This window comes from Giraffa tippelskirchi, chromosome 10, assembly GCF_054371585.1.
Source record: "Giraffa tippelskirchi isolate mGirTip1 chromosome 10, T2T-mGirTip1v1.2.pri, whole genome shotgun sequence".
Classification (NCBI taxonomy): domain Eukaryota; kingdom Metazoa; phylum Chordata; class Mammalia; order Artiodactyla; family Giraffidae; genus Giraffa; species Giraffa tippelskirchi.
The window spans coordinates 116935480-116952238 of record NC_137284.1 but is presented as its reverse complement, the minus strand read 5'-3'; the positions used below and the strand labels follow the sequence as shown (position 1 = coordinate 116952238).

The window sequence follows — 16759 nt, the reverse complement described above, 5'->3', positions numbered from 1 at the left end:
GTATGTGTTCACTCATGTCCGACTCTTTGTGACCCCATGGAATGTACCCTGCCAGACTCCTCTGTCCATGGGATTTTCCCGGCAAGAATACTAGAGTGGGTTGCCATTTGCTTCTCCAGGGGATCTTCCCGACCCTGGGATTGAACCTGTACCCCCTGCATTGGCAGGTGGATTCTTTACCACTGTGCCTCCTGGGAAGCCCAACATAGCCTATTAAATTGAAGTTTAGAGATATTTCAATAAGAATTAAAAAGGACTTTCTCGTGTGGCTATTAAAAATATGCTGCTAATCACAACTGAGTGAGTTTCATTTGTTCCTGTGTGATTAATTCTTGTTTTTCTGATCGTGGGTTACAAGCCGATTTTCATGAATTTACCTGCTTCTGGACCAAGGATCCAGACTTACACTTTTGGTACAGACTGACAGACGTCTGTTGGTGATGACAATGTCAGCATATCCTGGAAAGCCTACACCCATTAGTCCATTAGTTTAATATTGCTAGTTAAGAGAAAATGGGACATACTGAGGCTCTTTTAATATTTCTTCTAGAAGACTCAGATGTCTCATATGTAGTTTGTAGCAGGAACTTTTAGTCAACTTTGAAGAAAAACATCTGTCAGTGACATGGTCGATAACAAGCAACAACATCACGTAGAGAGCTGATGGACTCCACTCTCAGTGTATAATATGTTATGGAATTTACAAGGAGTTAGTCAATGACTACCCTACATTAAAAATATACTGTGGAAAAGTTGGGCATTGACAAATATGCAGGGCCTTTTAAGTTATACTGCAAGGTGTTATCATTGTTCCTAATTAGTAAGTATATTTAAACATATAAACAAAATTTTAATTTTTGGAAAAGTGTTTGTTGGGAGTATTTGTGCCAGTCTTTGAACATGACCATCAGTATATTTCTATCCAATTTGAAAGATATTCATTTTTAAAACATATTCATATTCAATTCAGTTCAGTCTCACAGTCGTGTCCAGCTCTGTGACCCCATGAACCACAGCACGCCAGGCCTCTCTGTCCATCACCAACTCCCGGAGTCTACCCAAACCCATGTCCATCGAGTCGGTGATGCCATCCAGCCATCTCATCCTCTGTCGTCCCCTTCTCCTCCTGCCCCCACTCCTTCCCAGCATCAGGGTCTTTTCCAATTAGTCAACTCTTTGCATGAGGTGGCCAAAGTACTGGAGTTTCAGCTTCAACATCAGTCCTTCCAATGAACACCCAGGACCGATCTCCTTTAGGATGGACTGGTTGGGCATTCTTGCAGTCCAAGGGACTCTCAAGACTCTTCTCCAACACCACAGTTCAAAAGCATCAATTCTTCAGCGCTCAGCTTTCTTCACCGTCAAACTCTCACATCCATACACAACTACTGGAAAAACCATAGCCTTGACTAGATGGACCTTTTTTGGCAAAGTAATGTCTCTGCTTTTAAATATGCTATCTAGGTTGGTCATAACCTTCCTTCCAAGGAGTAAGCATCTTTTAATTTCATGGCTGCAGTCACCATCTGCAGTGATTTTAGAGCCCCCCAAAATAAAGTCTACCACTGTTTCCACTGTTTCCCCATCTATTTGCCATGAAGTGATGGGACCAGATGCCATGATCTTAGTTTTCTGAATGTTGAGCTTTAAGCCAACTTTTTCACTCTCCTCTTTCACTTTCATCAAGAGGCTCTTTAGTTCTTCTTCGCTTTCTGCCATAAGGGTGGTGTCATCTGCATATCTGAGGTTATTGATATTTCTCCCGGCAATCGTGATTCCAGCTTGTGTTAATAACATTCCATTTGTGTATAATTAACTTAGAAAAGTTGTGCTTCTCTTTGGAAATCTCAGATCCTTTTACTACTGTGGACTTTGATAAATACTGTGGATGTATGTAAAAATGAGATTTTCCAATAATATTTTCCAACATATTATTTCTAGTAATTCTTCTTTTATAAGGAAGGGAAGCAAATCTTTGATATTATTCAAACTGGAAAATTCCAAAGGCTAGTTTATGTTATAAGGATGAATTATTTTAAATGGGCCTAAATTGGGAAAGGCACTATCCAAAATATTTATCAGAGAAAGTAAGATATGAGCTTAAGTCATAGGTGACTAAAGGCAGGAAATGATTAAACTCAGACAAAATAGGAAATAACCAAAGCAAACTAACTAATTATTAGAAATTCTAGCTTTTTCAAAAGTAGACTTCTGTTCAAATTGACTCAAAAACAAATAAAGCAAGTATAGAGAGTTATGATCTTACTGAGTACAGAGAAAGTATAGAATGATCTTTACTGTTTCTTGTTAAGAGCAAACTGTTACTCAAAGATCAATCTGTCATGTTCTCAGGAAGAGTACTAAATTCTAGTTTTACTCTTTTTGTATATTACTCATGTGACATTTTTCTTTAAAAGATTTGAAGCCTTTTATCTGCCTCTGGGGTCCACAAGCTGGGGCCCACAGGTCAAACCTGGCCACATTGATTTGTTTACTTGTCCCTGGAAGCTCTGGGGACTCAACAAGAGTTGAATAGTTACAACAGAGACTGTGACCCAGACAACTGAAAATGTTTACTCTATGGCCCTTAACAGAAAAAGGTTGTCAGTCCCTGAATCCTGTCTTACAAATGAATCCATCAAAATTGAGGCAACTTTGGTAAACATTTTAGTACTTCTTACAAGCTCATTATTTGCAGATATTATGAAACAAAGGAAAATGCAATTCGTTTTCCCTCTGTTCTTTTACAACTTGATTTTTATTCCTTAAAATCAAAACTTGGTTTTTACTACTTCTTTTCACATTCTTGAACTATCAAATTTTAGGACAAAATCTTTTTTTCCTCTGTAAACAAACAGGCAAGTCACACCCACCATTTATTAATTTAAATGTATTCATCTTGCTTTGTAATGATTACACATAGTGTAGTTTCAATCTCTTCTGTTGGTTTCAACTTCTAACAGAGGTAATTGACTTCCTTATACAGGCACAGAGGCTTCTGGGAAGCAGTTAGCTGAGACTAGTTCAGCAACACCAGCACCCTGCTAACCAGCAGAGTTCCAGCATGGGCTGCTATGCCTCATGTACACACATGGGATACGTTTGTCTGTGGTCACCTACATCCGTTTCATCCTTCTTAAAGCAGAAAAATTAGCATGTGGGCCAATATGCCTCCAAAGTATTTGCACAGCCTTGGTCACCTGTAAAGTGATAGCTTTTCTTATATGTAAAAACTAAAGCAAAAGTCACTCAGTTGTGTACGACTCTTTGTGACTCCATAGACTGTAACACACCAGACTCCTCTGTCCATGGGGTTTCCCAAGCAAGAATACCAGCGTGGGTAGCCATTCCCTTCTCTGGGGGATCTTTCTGACCCAGGGATTGAAGCTGGGTCTCCCCTATTCCAGGCAGATTCTTTATGATCTGAGCCACAAAATGATATAAAGTTGGTATTATGTATATAATGCTTGGTATTTTTACATTCACTCTAATTTTATGAATATTATTTTTTAAATGATTGTTCAAGTAACCAAAATTTTCTCAGTTTAAATTAGTCAAAAGTCTCAAAGTTAAAAGGATTTCAGAAATTATGCTTATTTTTAAGATAAACATAATTCCTATCGATATTATGAACTTACCAGAGAGGTTACACTTAAATTTTTTGGTACAGATTCATAAGAATTAATTCTTTTTAATAAACACATGGCTAACTAATTCAATTTAAAATTTATGATTTTTACTTTCTTTAATTCTAAACATTTTGTGGAAATGTTTAGAGCATTTGTGGAAATACTTATTTACATGATCCATAAAATTATTTTTAAAGTTTAGATAGCTTAAAATAATTAGACTTTTCTTGGAAAATAAAACCAAGTTTTGTATTAAGTAAGTTATTATGCCAACATTTCATGCTATGTTAATACTGAGAAAAATTATTTTGTCAAAGATTCACCTTTATTAGAAATATTGTCTGAGCTTCATTTTAAATTTATGTGCATATTTTAAAACTCTTTAACTTTTGTTGAAAGTACTGAAATTCTGTTAGAATTATTTTTCTTGTATTAATTTGCTTGTTATCTTGGAAACTCAAGATAACCAAGGGCAATAATTTATTTTAAAGCTAAATTCTTCCTGTGCCACACACATTTTTTTTTTCCTGAGATACTGTTTCAGTAAGTATCTGAAGCTTTCTCAAAAGACTAGCACATTTAAAACATCAGAAGTTCAAATAATTGCTTATTTTATGGAAAATCTTGATTTATTTTATTTTAAATGTATATAATGCATGCCTGCTAAGTCACTTCAGTCGTGTCTGACTCTTTGTGATCCTATGGACCATAGCCTGCCAGGCTCCTCTGTCCATGGGATTCTCCAGGCAAGGATACTCAGTGGGTTGCCATGCCCTCTTCCAGGGGGTCTTCCTGACCCAGGGATCGAAACTGTATCTCTCTGGCATTGTCTCTTCTGCACTGGCAGGCAGGTTGTTTACCATTAGCACCACCTGGGAAGCCCTTTAAATGTATATAAATGCTTATTATTCTTTATAAGCTAATCAAAGTGGATGATTGCTTAATTTAAGAGAATATATGCCCTAATTTGTTAATTTTCACAGGAGGTAGACAAGATATCCCAATATGTTTGCTCAAAAGTATTTCTGACTTATATGACTGAAGACTTCCATAAACTCCTGGGCAAGCTACAGTTTATAGCTAGATTTCTCTTTATTTTATTGTATGCTATTTTCCATGGTTCTTATTCAGTTAGACTAAGTGGAGCTAAGGACTGAACTCAAAGGTTTATTTCTGTTTATATCTTTACTTGGATCATTTGTGTATCTCTGTGTAATTATCTATATCCTTTTGAGTGAGGAGAGGAAAGTTGCACACTCATGATAACTCTTCTGTTTGTTTTTTTTCTGGAGGTTGTAAAGGACCATTCCAACCCAGGTCTGGCTCATTCACACAGCTGTTATCAAAATTGTATAAATGACACAAAACTCAGAGGTCAGAGCTCTCTGTTTTCAAAGCCATGCAAAACCAGTTTTATTAATTTAAATCTTTGTGTGTGTTCCTCCCCCTAATGGTAGGTAGATCTGTCTGGTTAAATTATACACCCTATAGTTTGTACACATAAGAGATTTTTATGTATAATTAATTTTTTAAGGTTTTGAGAGAGACCTATTATTGCCAAAGAGAGGTATATAAAGATTTCAGTTACTCATAAACCCTTAAAAAGGCTAACTACCCTCCCTTTGTGAAGCCAGGAAAGTATGCTATTCATTTACATGCACGGAGACAGAGAAAGAACAACCTCCATTTCCCAACTGTAGCGTTGGTCCAGAAAATTCACTAGTAGCTTGCAGCTGGGTAATAGGGTAACCAGGGACACAAAACAGATTTCAAAGCCACCAAATTGGCTGTTCCTTGAATCACAGCTACTCTCCATTCTAGTGGGAACATTTTTTCTTTCTAAGTGAGAACTGTTGCATCTGTAGATATAGTCATGATGCATCTGTGTAGAGAGATGCACTCCATGTCTACCTACCCCTCTCCCATCTTGATTCCTCTTTTTCTTCTTGCATGCATATGTGCTTAGTCGCTTAGTCATGTCCAGCTCTTTGTGACCCCATGGACTGTAGCCTGTCAGGCTCTGTCCATGGGATTTTCCAGCAAGAAAACTGGAGTGGGTTGCCATTTCCTTCTCCAGGGGATCTTCCCCACCCAGAGATCGAACTCTCATCTCCTGCCTCTCCTGCATTGTCAGGTGGACTCTTTACCACTGAACCACATGGGAAGTTTTATCTTCTTAAGTGATTTTCATTGATAATGGTGCACAAACAAGATAAACCACAGGAGATAGCCAGGAGGTGTCAAAATCTTTGAGACAAACAGATAAACACAAACAGGAAAGATTTCTTGTCCTCTTCCATTGAATAGACAGATTGTCTGTCACCTGCCACTCACAAGAGACCAGATTGTTGGACCATGTAATCAAAACCATGCTTCCAATGAAATTCATAAAAAAATGGTGACCAACACAAACTCACCCAGAAAAAAAACATCAAAAAAGAAGCAGAGAAACAAAAATAGTATGAGTGAGACTGAAAGCAGTATTGTGGCACAAGATTCTCTGCAGGAACTGGAAAAGACTTTCCTTCCCATAAGGCTCCTATGTGAGGTGCACTTATCCAGCAGTGCAGTTTATTTGGTGCTCATGAATGACACCCCAGAGCATCTCAGTGAAACCTCCAAATCACTTTCACATTGTATGGATTTTCATAATATTTTCAATTCCCTGTGCATTATCCATGATCATGCTTTTGAAAACGCAGCCTAACATTTTACTGCCACAGGGAAGAGTTTCCAACTCACTGTTCAAGAACATTCCCGAGAACAGTGGTTTCCAATCTGGGAATGGATGAAGAATTATTGTGTAAGAGATCCATCAACAAATACACACACCACATATTGGCTGTGAACTAAGTAAATATAGGCCTCACACAGAAACAATATTTTATGCTGCTCTGATGACTAAAATACAAATTAACTTAGAAGCTTACTTAATTCATAGACCCTTTTTTGATCATTATGTATTTTGCCACTCAGTGGATACTAAAACTTGATGTCACATGGCAGGAGTGAAAGGGGCAAACAGTGCTGTGAATATTTTTTGTGCAAAGATTTTCACATATGCATTGAGACTCTTTGAGAGACCATTGTAGCCTGCCAGGCTCCTCTGTCCATGGAGTTCTTCAGGAAAGCATCTCCAAGGGATCTTCCCTACCCAGGGATCAAACCCAGGTCTCCCACATTGCAGACAGGTTCTTTACCAACTGAGCCACCAGGGAAGCCCCTGAAGATGAGGATTCTAGCTCTAACTCCATGTTCATCAGGCCTGCTCTGTTCTGGGAGGGGATACAAGCTGAAAGTATGGTCTCTGGAGCTTTCATCATCCACAGAAGCTCAACCAGATGGGGTGCAAGGACCCAGTGATTAAGTTTGAGGTGGGCTTTACTTTTCTTTAAGGATCTGCTGTGAAAAGATTCTCTCCCTACACTGGTAGTGGTTTGAAGGGAGGGAAATAGAAAACAAGGAATAGAAAAAACTCATCAGGAAATAACAGCTTGAGAAGATGGAGTGAAATTAATTGTGCTGGATAAATAATGGGAGAGCAGATTACTAACTTATGAAGATTTATGCTAATGTTCATGTGAAGGAAATTAAAATACCCAGGGGATATTTGCAAATAACAACACTTCAAAACTGCTTTCATAATTCATTTTCATAGTCCTTTGAAGGAATTCTGGCTTTATGTTTATAACACACTCTTGGAGCCTAAAATGTCTTCTTTCCTTTTGCATCATCCTGATTTACTTTGCTACTCAGAGTTTTCCTAGCCTTCTCACTAGCACTCTTTTAAGAGTCATACCTACTCTTGAAGAATTCCCTGTAGTCTCAGCATGATTTTCTTTCTGAGTTTTCTACTAGACTTTAATGCATTCTACAAGTCAGCAATGTTTCCTGTATTATCCAAGGTGGAGTTGAACCCAAGAGGACACTTACCTCCTTTGATCTAAAGGAAGGAGAAAAGTTTTCTGAAATCTAACTCACTGTGTGTATCCACTGGAAGGGGATAGTTTTTACATTTGGAAAGTTTTGAAATCCAGAGAAAGCATGGTTGAATTCTAGACAATTGGTTCAAGTTAAATTGAGAAAGGGTGTGGAAACACTTAATTGTATGCAGCATTAGAGCTAATGAAGCAGTTGATGGCCATGCAATATGTTTTTTTAAACTGTTAAAAACTTTAATTTTTCCAACCATTTTATGTTGTAGTTGGTTTTCTTTCAGTATGTAAACTATAGACATTTTAATTTGGGCTATATGATTTTATAGACCTAATTTCTTTTTCTCATTATTAAATTAAGAGAATATTTTCATTCAATATACAATTCAATCTAGGCAGAAGTCTATAACTGAAAAAAAAATAGGTTTCTCTTATTTGATATCCAAAATTTAAATTGGGAAATTTACTTTTCAATTTTTTTGAATGATTGTTTTTTCTTTTTTTAAACTGTGTTTTTAAATAATTATATATTCACAAGAAGATACAAAGAAAAGACAGATTATTTGTATTCTTTAGCTAGCCTCTCTCAATGTTAAAATTTTGTGTAATTATAGTATAATATCAATACCAGAAAACAGACATTGGTACAATCTATAGAGTTTATTCCTATTTCACCAATTTTAAAAGTATTCATTTGTGTATACATTCATCTGTGTGTGTATCACTAAGCAATTTTATTATATGCATAAATTATGGTAGCCACCAGTACAATCTAGATTCTTAACTATCCCATCACTACAAGACTCTCTTGTGATATCTCTTTATAGCTACCCTCACTCCCTCTCTCCTAATCCCCAGGCAACTGCTCATTAGTTCTCTATTGCTATGTTATTCCATGGATGTTATATTAATTAATCAACCAGGATGTACCCTTTTGAGACTGACTTTTTTAAACTCACAATTTCCTTGATTTCTATCCAAGTTGCTATGTGTATCAATAGTTGTTCCTATGTATTGTTAATTAGTATCATGGGGTATGCATATCCACAGTTTACTTAACGATTCACCCATTGATAGACATATGGGTAGGTTGCAGGTTTTAGATATTGTGAATAAAACTATGTGAACACTCATGGACAAGTTTTTGCATGAAGAATAAGTTTTGATTTTGCTGGGATATATACTTAAATATAATTTCTGAGTTGTGTGCTAAGTTCATTTTTAGTTTTGAAAGAAAGTTGCCAAGTTATTTTCCAGAGTGGGTGTACCATTTGGAACTGATCCTCTCTGCCTCCACCTTTTTCCTATTCCAACCAAAACTGCAGCAACAATTTTCACCCCAAATCGTTCCTCACCACAGGCTTGTGTCACGTAACTACCATTCTGCTCCTCTGAACTTGTTGCAAGGCATTACCCCATCAAGCTCACATATGTACAACTCAGTAGTGTGGGGGAGTAGACAACAGGCCCCTGACCACTGGGGGACAGAGGCCAGTGCTTCTCCTCCTTTTTCAACCCTAGGTTTGTGGCTTTGAGTCACATTCTCAGTGCTCCTCACAAGGTCCCAAAGGACAAATCCTCAGTTGTCTGAATTATGCTTTTTTGTATTGACTGTAGCTTCTTTCCTGTTTCAATGCCCATCCCTCTGGTGGCTCAGATGGTAAAGAATTGCCTGCAACGCGGGAGACCTGAGTTCAATCCCTGTTTTGGGAAGATCCCCTGGAGGAGGAAATGGCAACCCACTCCAGTATTCTTGCCTGGAAGATCCCATGGACAGAGGAGCCTGGCAGGCTACATACAGTCCATGGGGTCACAAAGTGTTGGACACATCTGAGTGACTGAGCACATACATACACTCTGGCTGCTGGCCTAGGGGTGAGGAAGGAGCAAGAAGGAGACAGGCAGAGCAGTTAGAGAGATGATCCAATTCTTCAGAGAGGGATGACTGTGGTTTTCATAGAGAGGGCTATGGGAGTGGGAGGCATGGTTGGATATAGACTTTGGGGGTAGAACCAACAGGAATTTTCTACTGGGTTGGAGGCAGGGGGTAAGAGACTAGAATAAAGTGTGATCTTGAGTCCTGGGTGAGCCAAGAAGACATGAAGTTGCCAATGCCTTGGTAGAGATTTATTTGGGGAACTTGTTTCAGGACAGTTAGCCTTGAGAAGGTGATCATGCATTCAAGTAGAGATTCCCTATGTTATGAATATTGAAATAGAGACTAAAGAAGTTTAAAAGCAATCACTTTTCCCAGGTCTTATCAATAAGAAACCAAAATAAAAACAAGTAAGAAAAGAAGAAAGTAAAAATAAAAACCCTATATCTGTGTTTTATATCAATATATATCCTAAATGTCTCACCTCCTCTTTCATCTCACCTTAATATGTTCCAATGAATTTGGGGAGAGAAAAGTCTTATGGAGCAAATGTGTCCTCTGGTTTTGAAGTGGCCTCAGGGACATGATGGTAGGAGAAATGAAGTCTGAATAGTTTAAATAGGTAGTAATCTTGGCTGTCATTTCATATCCCCCTGAACATCCTTTGATTATATTTCTCAGAAGCACTGAAAAGTGGTGGTTCACAGTCCTTGTTACCACTTGAAGGAAAAACAGGAGGCTCAGAAAGGCTGAGTGGATTATCTGAAACTGCATGATTAATTAAGGTTGCTCCTTAATTGAGGATTTATGCCTTGGAGCTCTCCCGTGCTGGTTGCTTCGCATCCCTTCCTGCCTGCACAAATGTTCCAGTGGAGCCAAAGCCATTTCCAGGGGACGCTTTTCTTGCCTGGCTCTTCATACTCCTCCTTGACAGACTCCTAAGAAGGCCATGTGGAGCCACCATGGAGCCCCAGGTCGCTGGGCTGCCTTACTGAGAGGGGTGGTGTCCACACACATTTCTAAACTGTGATCCTTCTGTCTAATGTCTTGACAGAAACTTGCAACTGATGGGACAAGATATCTCTCATTACTGTGACATTAACTGAACAAATGAGTCACTCATTGGCCCAAGGCCAAGTTTATCATCAGGTGCACAAAAGCTGTGAAGAGAAGATAATGCATTTTCCTCTTCAGGGTAAAGCGAAATCATGTTGCCTTCTTTCATCCGTATCAAAGTTATCAACTTAGCAGTTGTCTGATTTTATAAAACTGAGCTTAAAATTCAGTGAGTGTTTATTGCCTTTTTTATTTTTGGTATAATAATGTATTTTTTTATTTTGTTCTGTAAAGAGTTAAATGTCTTTGTTCAGTAACTTACATATATGAATTTTCTATACTATATCACAAAATGCTTATATGATATGAAGTACCTAGCACAGATTTGGAGTTAATAAATGGCCAACAAGTGTAAGAATGAATTATTTTACTAGCCAGTGAGAACTGAGACATTGAAATCATCCTGGAAAATCATAAGATTTGGCTTCACAGATATGGTAAAATTCTAAGGACTAGAAGGAACCATATGAACTATAGAGAATGAAAAGAGGAAATATGTATTTTTAAAGTTTCTCTATCCAAAGTATTAAAAGTTAACCTCGATAACTCCACCCAACACAGGAAGCAAACAGCAGGCTTTTTATGTTCAGTGAAGATATACACCTTAGTGCAGAAAGTCTTGATGGTTTCAAAAGCAGCCATACTTATTGTGTCCTTGCTTCTCACCAAGTGGGGCTCTGTGACCTGTTTCCAACACCAGCACCTTTCAATGATGTGGTGCCTGGTTTTGCCTTGTTAGTAAAATAAGGTGATCAGTACTGATTGTTGACAGAACTTGTGGAGAGGTGGACAGACACAAGGATACTTTTGCAAATGTCTTAGGGTAATACAGCCTGAGGGATGGATGTTAATATTGGCCTAAAGGATGGCTCCCTTGCTTCCCCTGGGTGTGGTGAAGAATAAAGTTTTGTCTGTCTGTGGGCTGAGGGCAGGACCAGCTTCTCCTTTAGTTTCACAATGGCTGACCTGCTTGGTCCACAATTAAGAAGCTTTTCATCATTTGGGGAAATTCTCAGAGATCATTGAAACTAATGAGAAAATAAAGGCAAATGAAACTAAAACTCAAAGAGGGGCGTTTATCACAAAATACAAATGTAAACAGGAAGTTATCACTACCTTCATGATATAGTTATAGAGCACAGGTTCAAGTTGGCCAAGCAATTTTTTAACTGGAGTTTTGGGCTTGCTGGGGGTTTTAGGGCTCAGAAGAGAAGTGATCATGGAGAACCAGAGAGTTGGGCTGCATCTCATATGTGATCCAGCCACCCAGCCTCTGCTTACTTTGGTAAGCCTGGTCCCTAGCCAAACAGGATAGAATTCTCCTGTGTGCAGCACCAGAGGTCTTCAAATCTCTGAAATGGATTCATGTAATGAGTCCTACAGAAAGAATAGAAGATCATGGCTCTTAGATTAGATGCAAATAAACTACAAGACATCCAGTTATATTTGCATTTCAGACCTTGCAATATTTGGAGCATACTTAAACTGAAAAACTTGTTTACCTAAAATTCAAATTTAACTGGGCATCTTGTATTTTTATTTGGTAAATATGGCAACTCTGTGTTAGACTAACTTATTAAAAGTAACAGTTAAAAGTTACCTGCTTAGAGAAAATGAAATCAAATGGCCAGAGATGTTATATACTGGTGGGTATGCTATTATGTGTCTATAGGAGAAATCACCAGCTAGTTCACCTTTTTATCAGTGAGTGAATAGGGAGCATTACTAAAATTATACAAGACTGTTATTGGTTTTTCATATTTTATTATTTCTTTTTTGGTTTTCATATTTTAAAACAATTCTTTTCTTTCCCTAAACTCTGGTGTTCTAGTAATCATTGGTTTGGGATTTTTGCAGATAAATATGGATTTGCGGTGGTTCTGCTTCCTTGGAAATGAAGCCAGCTAGGGACACTGTGGCTACAGCATTGCATCAGAGTGAAGAGGATTGGGTAGGAGTGGGATTAAAGTCAAGCCTTGTCTGATAAACAGAGCCTGGTTTGGGTGCTTTGGTGCCCCCAGAAACAGTCTTCTCTCTGAATGTAGAGATGAAGGTTGACAAAAAGGACTGAAATTAAATTTCTTTGAATGGGTGCACATTTAGAGATTACACAAACATTTGGATCATTGGCAGCAGTTCTGGCAGGCAGCCTGTACCTTGTGCCTAGCTAGAAACACTCCAGATGTCCTTTATGCCAGCTACTCCTCCATTCCTAGTAGACAAGTTTGTGAGGAGTTTCACTCCAGTAGAGGTGTTGATAGCCTGCAGGGGCAGGGGGCTCTTGGCATTAGGAGCAGAAGACTGTCAATCAAGCTGGTGCACTCTTTGAATAACCGCTGAGGCTGTAGGGCCAAGACCTTTGTGCTTTTTGTCCCTCTAATAGCCTTGAGAAGTGGCGCACAAAGAACAGGAGTAGATGAAAGAGGAAACAGGATATAAGTTTGGGAAAGAGAGAAAGAAAAGAACTGGAATTGGTTTAGGGGCTCCAGAAGCTCACTCTGCTGAAGCATTCCCTTTAGAAGGAGTGAAAACTAGAAGGTAAACATCCTTAGCTTTCTCTTAAAAGGATCATCTTTAAATAAATATGCTACAAAGATTCACTTGAGACAGGACACCATCCTGTCTCAGTCTCCAGCGGATTCCAGAATCTTCAAGGCAGATAAGACTTTGAACGTCACCTGTCCTTCCTCCCTCACTTAGAGGTGTGCTGAGGTCCAGACAGAAATGACTTGTTCAGTCTCCTTCAGCTCATCAGGGGCAGAGCTGGATCTAGAACCGAGATCTTCTTCAGAGTCCCTGTATCTGGTGATTCAACTGAAGAGACTCTGGTGGGGTTGCATTTTATAGAGGTGTAGGGAAAGTTAAGGAAACCCTCAGGGAGGCATCCGGAAATGAGTGACAGTAGGAAACCATTGCCTCTGCTGCCTCCTCTAGGCCTGAAGCAGCAAAGGGAGTAACTGGTCTTAAAGAAATCCACTGAGGGCAGAAGCCTGGGGGAGAGGCTGCCTGACTCTTAGATTTGGAGGGACACAGCCACTAACAGAGCTGTGCAGGGAGGAAAGGAGGAGGAAATTCTCCAACTTCTCTCTCTCTTGTGCTCCATCGACTGGAACAAAAAAACATATAAAGACAGCACAGAAGCTAGAGGGAAAGTGAGGTTGAAGGAAAGAACTTTATGGGTTTTCTTAAAAAAATTACTTTTCTTTTAAACGAAGTGAAGACGCTCAGTCATGTCCAACTCTTTTTGACCCCATGGACTGTAGCCTCCCAGGCTCTTCCATCCATGGGATTTTCCAGGCAAGAGTACTGGAGTGCATTGCCATTTCCTTCTCCAGAGGATCTTCCTGACCTAGGGATCGAACCTGGGTCTCCCGCACTGCAGGCAGATGCTTTACCATCTGAGCCACCAGGGAAATTACCTGGCTTCTTAGTGAAAAGATAATACATGTAACCTACATGAATGTTATCATACCTTACATACTATTCATGAACTTAAATTCTTTCATTTAAGGCTTTCTTGAGGTTTATTCTTATTGATTGACAAACGTGCATCAATTAATTTATTTTAACTGATATATAGAATTCTTGTGTATGAACTAAATTACGTCTACATTTCCTAAGACAAGTTAGGTAGCTGTTAACTTTTCACAATTATAAACAATGCTGCCGTGAACATCCATATGCCTGGCTCCTTATGCAGGTACAGGGAGCTCAAGAGTCATTGGGGAAAAATGGGCAAAAATAAGAATTTTTCAGTAGAGTAGGTGGCTAGAAACATAAACTTTTACTTATATATCCAACAGCATTTAATGATATGTGGCATTATGAAAGGAAGAGGAGGAAACTGAGGTGAATAAAGAAAGAATGACTTTGCCCTTACTGAGTGTACACTTCAATGAAAGGGATATTTACACAAAACTAATGGAATTCAGCATAAGTTTAGATCATGAATATTGTAAGTATGACTGTGGGAGTAAGGAAGAGCATGACTAACTCTTCTGAGGAAAATCTGGGAAGACCTCCAGAGGCAGTGACTACCTGGCCTGAGATGGGGAAGATTATGATAAGGAGAAGGTGATGCAGAAGCAACAGCAGACGAAATTACGAATGTATGAAAGTGCAAGACACATGCAGGGAACTAAGATAGAAATTGAATCATAAGGATCTTAGAAATGATGTGAATTTTTCAGCCAGTCTTATGGGTGGTCTAGATTGCCACCTACTGAATAAAATCATCAAAGTTGTGCCAGCTCATTCATAGACCCATTTTATACCCATGCCTTTGTTTGTTTTAAAACATTTCCAATTTGTTACCTTTGGTATTTTATGTATTCCCATTGGACTTTCAACGTTTTTGTGGGGAGAAGGATAAAACAAGTTAAAAAGAGCAACAGTAAGTAGATGCTTGAGTAATAAAGAATAAGACACGTTGCCCATTGCATTTGCCCTGAATTGGACCAGTCTTCTTTTTTTGCAGTATTGTGGCCTGGAGAATTCCACAGACTGTGTAGTCCATAGGGTCGCAAAGAGTTGGACATGACTGAGTGACTGTCACACTCTTTTTTTGCAGTTGTTGTGCAATACTTATAGTTGATTGCTTTCATTATACCTATTAAATGAGACTCTTAAGGCTCATTAGTAGCCTGCCTTTTTTACATTACTCTTGCCTTTATTACAACCTTGATGCTTATGCATATCTGTAATTCTCTTCAGTCATTTAGAGCTTGTTGCAAAGTTAAATGTCAAAGATCAAAGGCTAATTGGTTCAGAATCAATTTACCGTTTTAAAAGATGTAGGTTATAGAAACTTACTTTGGCTTTGCCTGAAAACCTAGCATGGCAGAAACTATCTCCCAGTACTAATAGATCCTCAACAGATGAGAAGAATCCTCTTCTAAAACCTCCCTAGGTGTTAACTGTGCTGATGGGACCCTACATTTAAAGACAATGTAGTTGAGTGGAAATGATGTGATACAACTTCTGGTACTTGTTCTTTTCTTTCAAATTTTATTAATTTTGGCTGTGCTGGGTCTTCGTTGCTATGCATGAGCTTTCTCTAGTTGTAGTGAGCAGGGACTACTCTCTAGATGTGGTGCCTGAGTTTCTCCTTGCAGTGGTTTCTCTTGTTGTGGAGCATGGGCTCGAGGGCATGCAGGCTCTAGCAGTTGCAGCAAGTGGGCCCAGTAGTTGCAGCACATGGGCTTAGTTACCCTGCAGCATGTGGAATCTTCCTGGACCAGGGTTCAAACCTGTGTCCCCTGCATTGGCAGGTGGATTCTTAACCACTGGATAACCAGGGAAGTCCTGGACATGTTCTTAAAAAGAATCTGCTTACCTTCTTTCTCTTGTCTTTTGGGAAGTTGTGGTGACTGGCACAGTCACTGAGACACACAGATGGAAGCATACCTAGAAAGTGGCAGAGCCATCCTACCAGCCTGGATCCCTGACAGCACTCATGGAGCAGAGCTACCTATAGCCCTGGACTGTCCACCTGCTTCTGGTCTCTTAGACAAACTTTGGTCTTATTTAAGCCACTGAATTTTCAGGTCTCTTGTTACAGTAGCTTAGCCTAGAATCTAACTGAAATATCTAGTTTAAAAAAGAAAAAAAACTATGGGAAGTTATAAATTCATGTTTTTAGAATATAGATGAATGTGACAGGTGTCAGGTCAACAGACTTTACTTTTGAGTGACTTTTAATACATTGTTTTTTTCAATCTGAGTGCCTTTTGGTGAAATATGTTCTCATTTTCCCACAGTCTCTACCAAGCCTTACTTTCTTATAGCTATCTACTAGATTCACACATTTTTATTATCCTCCTGGCTCCTGTAGACATTTGAGTTTGTTACTCCTGGGAGTAACAGTTCTTTTATTTGCATATTGAAAACTCATTTGTTATCTTTGTATGATGATAAGCAGGGTCTCTTTAGCCTTCTGCAGTCTGAACATGATAACGTGGATCAGATCACAACCTTACTGACATTCACCAGAGCCTAAAAAATAACTGTTAGAAGTTATCGTGCTGCTGGGACTATCTTGTTGGATAAACATGCCAGGTCTAGCTTACTCATGTTCCTGGGGGAAGCAGATAAGAAAACAAATCAACTGGGGTTCAACCAAGGGGGCTGAAGATAAAATGTGCCACAGCCCATGAAGCAGAAAAGCTTCAGGATCACTCTCCATTTGACGCAACATTTAATGG

General features: G+C 38.9%; 1 protein-coding gene across 43 annotated transcripts in view; it reads left to right on the top strand.

The window, feature by feature from the left end:
• The window catches only part of NPY (neuropeptide Y), a 248678-nt gene that overhangs the window by 56520 nt on the left and 175399 nt on the right, over positions 1 to 16759 (top strand). Inside the window, exon 4 of one of the 43 annotated variants that reach the window (XR_014066658.1) lies at positions 10122 to 10725. The exons of the other annotated variants lie outside the window; for them this stretch is intronic. The gene's annotated coding sequence lies outside the window, so the exon portion shown is untranslated. Of the gene's footprint in view, positions 1 to 10121; positions 10726 to 16759 lie in introns of those variants that run through there. 43 annotated transcript variants of the gene reach the window in all.